The following is a 9,447-nucleotide window of genomic DNA, read 5'->3' on the forward strand; positions in this document are numbered from 1 at the left end:
CTTTGACCCTCTAAGTTTACTTAGACCAAATCTGGGAATGTGCCAGGTAATCATCTACATCAGTCCTCCTCAAACTGTGGTACACGTACCACTAGTGGTAGAGAGCTTGTGCTCATCTAGATAGTCATGATTCAATGGGGAGGATCATTCTCTTTGATTCGAGGAAGAAACACAGGGAGGATTCAGGGTCACCTGGTCCAGCCCTAACTATATGCTTTAGCAAAAAGGAAAGTTTGAAGCCTAATCTTGAAAGTAGAGATAGTGTCTGTCTCCTGAATCCAAACTGGAAGCTGGTTCCACAGAAGAGGGGCCTGAAAACTGAAGGCTCTGCCTCCCATTCTACTTTTAAATACTCTAGGAACAAGAAGTAGGCCTGCAGAGCGAGAGCGAAGTGCTCTAATAGGGTGATATGGATATTTCTAACTTTAGAGATGTTGCACAAATGGAAGAACGCAGTCTTACATATTTGTTTAATATGTGCATTGAAGGACATGTCCTGGTCAAAAATGACTCCAAGGTTCCTCACAGCGTTACTGGAGGCCAAGGTAATGCCATCCAGAGTAAGAATCTGCTTAGATACCATATTTCTAAGCTTTTCAGGGCCGAGTACAATAACCTCAGTTTGATCTGAATTAAGAAGCAGAAAGTTAGCGGCCATCCAGGTCTTTATGTCTTTAAGACATTCCTGCAGTTTAACTCATTGGTGTGTGTTATCTGGCTTCATGGACAGATAGAGCTGGGTGTCATCAGCATAGCAGTGTAAATGTATGCTATGTCTTCTAATGATGCTGCCTAAGGGAAGCATGTATAATGTAAACAGAATTGGTCCTAGCACTGAACCCTGTGGAACTCCATAATTAACCTCAGTGTGTGAAGAGGACTCTCCATTTACATGCACAAACTGGAGTCTATTAGATAGATATGATACAAACCACTGCAGCGCAGTACCTGTAATACCTACAGCATGTTCTAATCGCTCTAATAGGATATTATGGTCGACTATGATATAAAGGAAGGTTGGAGATTGGCCTATAATTAGCTAAGACTGCTGGGTCTAGAGATGCTTTTTGAGTAAAGGTTTAACTACAGCCAGCTTGAAGGCCTGTGGTACATAGCTGATTATTAGAGATAGGTTGATCATATTTAAGATCGAAGAATTAATTAATGGCAGGACTTCTTTGAGCAGTTTTGTAGGAATGGGGTCTAAAAGACAGGTTGATGGTTTGGAGGAAGTAATTATTAGGGTGACCATATTCTGATTTCCAAAAAAGAGGACACTTGGCCCAGTCATGACGAATTTTAACAATACTGTTTGTTTAAAGAAAATTTTAACATATTTAAATGTCTTCTCTGTGCAGTAAATGAGTGGTGAAATAAAAAAATGTCTTATAGGCTTTTACAAGTCAAGAAGTGCAAAAAAATAATTCAAAAACCTCTAGAATTAAATAACGTTACAGTAATAATACCTCCTTTGTATAAGAAAAATGACCAGTGAGGTACCAGTGAGGTATTGTGCAATGGTTTCTGCTGTCTCATTTCGCGTTTCTACCCTCAATTAATTTTTTTTGCATGCCACCATTCTTCCAGTCAAAGTACGATTGGGAATATTTTCTCTGTTCCTGGTTACTGAAGTCTGAGAAATGCCACAGTACTGGATTTTATGAAGAGCCAAAGAGTGACTTCAACTGAATGTAGCACTATGACACCATTGACAATAGCTTCAGTCTTTGTTAAAGTCTGGAAATGCTTCTTTTTTTAGCAACACACTAGTGCAATCCATGGATCTGTAGCTATTGTGACGCTTCATAGTATGAAATGCACCTTCTGCTGCAGATGCAACATCCTCGTTTTCCCAGGTGTAACAAAGAACTCCGTCAACTTACTAGATGAATTTTCGCCTCGCACAGCCTTTATATGCAGGGTGCACGTAAGTGGTCCGCAGGTGCGCATTGGTGTTTCCTTCAGGATCAAAATGATATCAAACTTGATTCTGATGATGACAGAGGGGTTAAACTGATTCAAATAACTCTTTTCTCCAACTCACATCAACTGTTTTATTTTGAAACTCTGAGTGTGTTGAAGCTGTTTCCTGGTGCAGAACCCTGAACAATTAGAAAAAGCACAATAAAAACACTTCATGTCATCTGTGTTCATGAACCTGACATCATGCAGTTCATCTTCTCACCAGCAGAGGGCCACAAACCACCATCAATGAAGAGTCCAAGGAGATGTAGTGACATCAGAGCTGTGTGTATTGATCTGATCAATATGGAAGTTCATGTTTCTTTAATTGGGTCAGTTTTTAAAAGCAGCTGTTTTTATAAAGAGACAGAAACATGAGAGATGCTGAATGTCTTTAATATTTGATACACTGAGTTATAGATTTTGTCCAGAACAGCAGCCTTTAGACTGCAGACGGCGCAGAGGCTGCTGTGTGGCTGTGGTCACAGCTGGATGGCTTCTGCTCAGGTGCTGCTTAGGAGAGCGGGCCGGCTTGGTTTGGATAAACTCCTCTTTCTTCTGAAGTTGGATCAGGTGGATCTGTCTGGACTTGTGCCATTTTACAGCTCGGTGGTGAACACCTGGCGGGCGCTGAAGGTCGCTCGTGCTCCTGACCCCAGACCTGGGATGTGGCTTTTCGAGGAGCCGCTGTTTTTTAATGACTTCATTCCCAGCACTGTGTTTTCTTCTGCTACAATATGGACCAAGTTTGTGGAGGCTGGCGTTGTCAAACTGGGTCATCTTACAAGGATGTCTCTGGGTGCACTTGGTGGTGTCACAGGCATTAAGTCCTACAGAGTGTTACAATCATTGTCAGCATCAACCAACCACTAGAGGAAGGTAGAGTGCTGCAAGCACCAACAGCAGTAGCAGCACAAACAGAGTTAAATTGACCTGCAGGCCAAAATATATGCATGCTAACCATGTACAGTGGTCGTCTCTGTCATTTCTACTACCTTATGATTAAAGACATCAGTGTGAACGCATATATATATATGTGCCCTACTCTAGGAATAATTATTAACAGGTCAACCAAACCCATCACTGTGGTTGAACTGCTGCATAAGAGACTTTGCGCTGCCCTTGGTGTAAAGCATTGATGCAGCTGCTCGGCCACTGAAACTGATTCCATTGCTGTTCTTGAGCTCATCTGAAGGCCACGTCAAGTTCAGAGGTCTGTAGGAATTGACTTTGCAGAAAGTCGGCGACTTCTGATCCTGCTCTCTGACTTTACATCTCCCACCACTGTGGCTGAGTTGCTGTCGTTCCCAAACACTTCCACTTTCTTATAGTTTCACTAACAGTTGACTCGGGAATATTTAGTAGGATACTTCATGAATGGGTTTTTTCCATAGGTGGTATTGTGTCGCGGCACAGCGCTGGAGTTCTGTGAGCCATTCTTTCACACAGGTAGAAGCAGGCTGCATGCACAGGTGCCTGATTTTAGACACCTGTGGACATGGAAGTGATTGGAACATAATTCAGTGGTTTGGAATGGTAAGTGAATACTTATGTGCAATATATACACATGCAGCACAGATAATTATGCCATGAAATAAGGGAAAATGTGGCATATGGTGCTCCTTTCAGCACATTTGACTGAGAAATAGTTAATAAAGTGCAGTGATGCACCGAGACAATGACGAGATGAACTCCAGCCCTGTTTGAGATGTGTTATTACACAGACGTGGAAAACAACAAAGACTCTGTGTGTAGATGCCAACATATGTCTGCATTCAAGCGGCTGGCCTACATGAAGGCCACTCTGTCCATATAGACGCCACACATCTCGGCCCCAGTGTTGGAGCACGTATCCTCCAAAGGTCCCACGTGTCTGTAACTATAAGTGACTTTATGGACCAAGAAGGTAAAGAAACCAGGAGCCGAGTTTAAGTGTAATTATGTGTGTGTGTGTGTGTGTGTGTGTGTGTGTGTGTGTGTGTGTGTGTCTGTGCATAAGAAAAACCTAACAGAGCTGTCAAGCTTTAGAAAGTTTTGCAGCAAATGTTTTTGTGACTTTTTGTGTTTTGTTTTTCATGTTTCTTTCTTTATTCAGTAAAATTATAAAACTGTTCAAAAGGATTATAAAATAAACACATCTTTCCAGTTGAATGAGATACACCCAAACAAATCACAAATTAACAATTAATTTAATCCAACTTTATATTCATTGTTTAATGCTTCTCAGAATGGACTTCAGTTGTGCACCTATTCTGTGAAATACACTGTCAGGTATCATAAGTAAGCTGCGGAGTCATCCTTCCACCATCCTGGGGCCTTTGAACCACGATGCCTGGCTGAAGGAAGCCGTCAATCTTCAGAATCCCTCTCAGAACAATTACTGAGACCTTTAAAGAGGTGCGGCTAACGATGCAATGATACAACATGCTGTCTGGATAGCAGCTGAAATAGTAGAAAAGATGTTTCTGATGATGTGTATTAGTAATCTGACACTTACAGAACCTGCAATGTCTGATAATTATGTGTGTAAAACACTTTGGTTCACTAACTTACACAGTTGAGTTCTGTTAATGTTATTTTACATTTATAATTTGTTGCAGATGTTCATGTTTTTCACGGTTAGTATTGAGTTAGTCTTCTTATGTCTCTGAGTTTATTATTTCTGCTTTGTGGTCTCCTGTCTATTAGGTCCCTTTGTGCGTTTGTCTTCGTCTACGTGTCCTCGATCAGTCTCTGTGTGTATGTCTCGATTCCTCGTTCTCTGGGTCCGTCCTGTCCTTGTGTTTCGTCCTTTGTCTCCCCACTCTGCCATGTGCTTCCATGTTTGTCCCCTGTTCTGTTGTTAAGCTTACGTGTCCTTGACATCACTTCCTCTGAGTCTCCAGGTTTTTCTTCTTTTCCATTGCGCACATTGGCCTATGAAAATACAGTGGGGCAAAAAAGTATTTAGTCAGCCACCGATTGTGCAAGTTCCCCCACTTAAAATGATGACAGAGGTCAGTAATTTGCACCAGAGGTACACTTCAACTGTGAGAGACAGAATGTGAAAAAAAAAATCCATGAATCCACATGGTAGGATTTGTAAAGAATTTATTGGTAAATCAGGGTGGAAAATAAGTATTTGGTCAATAACAAAAATACAACTCAATACTTTGTAACATAACCTTTGTTGGCAATAACAGAGGTGAAACGTTTACTATAGGTCTTTACCAGGTTTGCACACACAGTAGCTGGTATTTTGGCCCATTCCTCCATGCAGATCTTCTCGAGAGCAGTGATGTTTTGGGGCTGTCGCCGAGCAACACGGACTTTCAACTCCCGCCACAGATTTTCTATGGGGTTGAGGTCTGGAGACTGGCTAGGCCACTCCAGGACTTTCAAATGCTTCTTACGGAGCCACTCCTTTGTTGCCCGGGCGGTGTGTTTTGGATCATTGTCATGTTGGAAGACCCAGCCTCGTTTCATCTTCAAAGTTCTCACTGATGGAAGGAGGTTTTGGCTCAAAATCTCACGATACATGGCCCCATTCATTCTGTCCTTAACACGGATCAGTCGTCCTGTCCCCTTGGCAGAAAAACAGCCCCATAGCATGATGTTTCCACCCCCATGCTTCACAGTAGGTATGGTGTTCTTGGGATGCAACTCAGTATTCTTCTTCCTCCAAACACGACGAGTTGAGTTTATACCAAAAAGTTCTACTTTGGTTTCATCTGACCACATGACATTCTCCCAATCCTCTGCTGTATCATCCATGTGCTCTCTGGCAAACTTCAGACTTCAGAGCACAGGTCTGTGAGAGCCAGAGATTGTCCTTGTTTGAGGTGACCAAATACTTATTTTCCACCCTAATTTACGAATAAATTCTTTACAAATCCTACCATGTGGATTCATGGATTTTTTTTTCACATTCTGTCTCTCACAGTTGAAGTGTACCTCTGGTGCAAATTACTGACCTCTGTCATCATTTTAGGTGGGGGAACTTGCACAATTGGTGGCTGACTAAATACTTTTTTGCCCCACTGTATACCACACCATGCACATCATAACATGTTGTGTTATGATGTGTTATGATGTGCATGTAGTAATCTGTTTGGATGTGCTCAGGAAAAGAACGATTATTTTCTTGCACAAAATAGCCCTGATGGCATCAGCTGACCCCCACACAGCCTCATTCACGAATTTAATTCAATTCAATTTTATTTATACAGCACCAAATCACAACAAGTTGCCTCAAGGTGCTTTATATTGTAAGGTAGACCCTACAATAATACATGCAGAGAAAAACCCAACAATCATATGACCCCCTATGAGCAGCACTTTGGCGACAGTGGGAAGGAAAAACTCAATGCATCATGGGAATCCCCGGCAGCCTACGTCTATTGCAGCATAACTAAGGGAGGATTCAGGGTCACCTGGTCCAGCCCTAACTATATGCTTTAGCAAAAAGGAAAGTTTGAAGCCTAATCTTGAAAGTAGAGATAGTGTCTGTCTCCTGAATCCAAACTGGAAGCTGGTTCCACAGAAGAGGGGCCTGAAAACTGAAGGCTCTGCCTCCCATTCTACTTTTAAATACTCTAGGAACAACAAGTAGGCCTGCAGAGCGAGAGCGAAGTGCTGTAATAGGGTGATATGGTACTACAAGGTCATTAAGATAAGATGGGGCCTGATTATTTAAGACCTTGTATGTGAGGAGCAGGATTTTGAATTCAATTCTGGATTTAACAGGAAGCCAAAACAGGAGAAATCTGCTCTCTCTTTCTAGTCCCTGTCAGGACTCTTGCTGCAGCATTTTGGATCAGCTGAAGGCTTTTCAGGGAGTTTTTAGGACTTCCTGATAATAATGAATTACAGTCGTCCAGCCTGGAAGTAATAAATGCATGAACTAGTTTTTCAGCGTCACTCTGAGACAGGATATTTCTAACTTTAGAGATGTTGCACAAATGGAAGAAAGCAGTCTTACATATGTGTTTAATATGTGCGTTGAAGGACATGTCCTGGTCAAAAATGACTCCAAGGTTCCTCACAGCGTTACTGGAGGCCAAGGTAATGCCATCCAGAGTAAGAATCTGGTTAGATACCATATTTCTAAGCTTTTCAGGGCCGAGTACAATAACCTCAGTTTGATCTGAATTAAGAAGCAGAAAGTTAGCGGCCATCCAGGTCTTTATGTCTTTAAGACATTCCTGCAGTTTAACTCATTGGTGTGTGTTATCTGGCTTCATGGACAGATAGAGCTGGGTGTCATCTGCATAGCAGTGTAAATGTATGCTATGTCTTCTAATGATGCTGCCTAAGGGAAGCATGTATAATGTAAACAGAATTGGTCCTAGCACTGAACCCTGTGGAACTCCATAATTAACCTCAGTGTGTGAAGAGGACTCTCCATTTACATGCACAAACTGGAGTCTATTAGATAGATATGATACAAACCACTGCAGTGCAGTACCTGTAATACCTACAGCATGTTCTAATCGCTCTAATAGGATATTATGGTCGACAGTATCGAACGCTGCACTGAGGTCTAGCAGGACAAGCACAGAGATGAGTCCACTGTCAGAGGCCATAAGATCATTTCTAACCTTCACTAAAGCTGTTTCTGTGCTGTGATGAGCTCTGAAACCTGACTGAAACTCTTCAAATAAACCTCTGCAGATGATCTGTTAGCTGTTTGACAACTACTCTTTCAAGGATGTTTGATATAAAGGAAGGTTGGAGATTGGCCTATAATTAGCTAAGACTGCTGGGTCTAGAGATGCTTTTTGAGTAAAGGTTTAACTACAGCCAGCTTGAAGGCCTGTGGTACATAGCTGATCATTAGAGATAGGTTGATCATAGTGCTTTACAACTTGAACATTACGGCTAACGGGTGGACTTTCCTGTTTCAGGGCAGCTAGCCAAACGATGAGCCAGTTACTACTAAAGAGAAAGAATGAAATCCTTGCTCTGTTTACTTATTGTTGTTGCCGGGGTAGAACAAAAGTGACCCCTAAACTGGTTTCTATTCCGCTGAGTTTTGGGTTCTTTTATTAATTAGCTTTCACTAGCTGGGCCCACATCATCTTAGGATTGACAGTGTTTTGGTAGGTAAAGGTTTTGGCATCTGGACTCCCCAGGAACCTACGCCAGGATCCTGTTTGTGGACTTCAGCTCTGCCTTCAACACCATCCTTCCAGACCATCTCCGAGACAAGCTTTCCCAGATGAATGTGCCTGATCCCATCTGCCGGTGGATCACTGACTTCCTGACGGACAGGAAGCAGCACGTGAGGCTGGGAAAGAATGTCTCGGACTCCCGGACCATCAGCACCGGCTCCCCTCAGGGCTGTGTTCTTTCTCCTCTGCTCTTCTCCCTGTACACCAACTGCTGCACCTCCACCCACCAGTCTGTCAAGCTAATCAAGTTCGCAGACGACACCACCGTCATTGGGCTCATCTCGGACGGGGATGAGTCTGCCTACAGGAGGGAGGTTGAACGTCTGGTGTCCTGGTGCAGCCACAACAACCTGGTGCTGAATGCCCAGAAGACAGTGGAGATTATTGTGGACTTCAGGAAGCACACAGCCCCACTCCCCCCCATCATCCTGACTGACACCCCCATCACCTCTGTGGACTCATTCCGCTTCCTGGGTACCACCATCACCCAGGACCTGAAGTGGGAGCCCACCATCACCTCCGTCATCAAGAAAGCCCAGCAGAGGATGTACTTCCTGAGGCAGCTGAAGAAATTCAACCTGCCAACACGGACGATGATGCAATTCTACACTGCAATCATCGAGTCCATCCTCACCTCCTCCATCACCGTGTGGTACGCTGGAGCCACTATCAGGGACAAACAGAGACTGCAGCGTGTTGTGCGCTCTGCTGAGAAGGTGATTGGCTGCAGACTCCCATCTCTGCAGGACCTGTACACCTCCAGGACATTGCGGCGTGCAGCTCGGATCTCAGCTGACCCTTCTCACCCTGGACACAGTCTGTTTGACCTGCTCCCCTCAGGCAGGAGGCTCCGGTCCATTCGCACCAGAACCTCTCGCCATAAGAACAGTTTCTTCCCCTCTGCTGTTGGACACATGAACAATAACCGTATGACTGTTCCCACCACTAACACATGACCCTACGCTGTGTCACTGCATCATCCCATGTTTGCACTGATCACCACCTGCACTCATGTATATATCTTTCTAAGTAGCACTCATAATTCTTATTCTCATGTATATATCTCATGTATATCTCATGCACATATCTTTCTTTCTACATAGCACTTTAATTCTTATTGTCTGCACTGAAGCACCGCAGCAATTTCCTAATGTTGTAAACCTCAACATCTGGCAATAAACCCATTCTGATTCTGATTCTGATTCTGATTCTGGTAGGTAAAGGTGAATGGCTTTGACATGAAGTGAGCTGCGGTTTGGGGAAGGCCTCAAAGGGGGCTGGGGGCTCCCGGGCCTGGCAGATCCCCGTGTACTAAATAGAAAGGAAGAAGTTA

This window comes from Astatotilapia calliptera, chromosome 12, assembly GCF_900246225.1.
Source record: "Astatotilapia calliptera chromosome 12, fAstCal1.2, whole genome shotgun sequence".
Taxonomy (NCBI): domain Eukaryota; kingdom Metazoa; phylum Chordata; class Actinopteri; order Cichliformes; family Cichlidae; genus Astatotilapia; species Astatotilapia calliptera.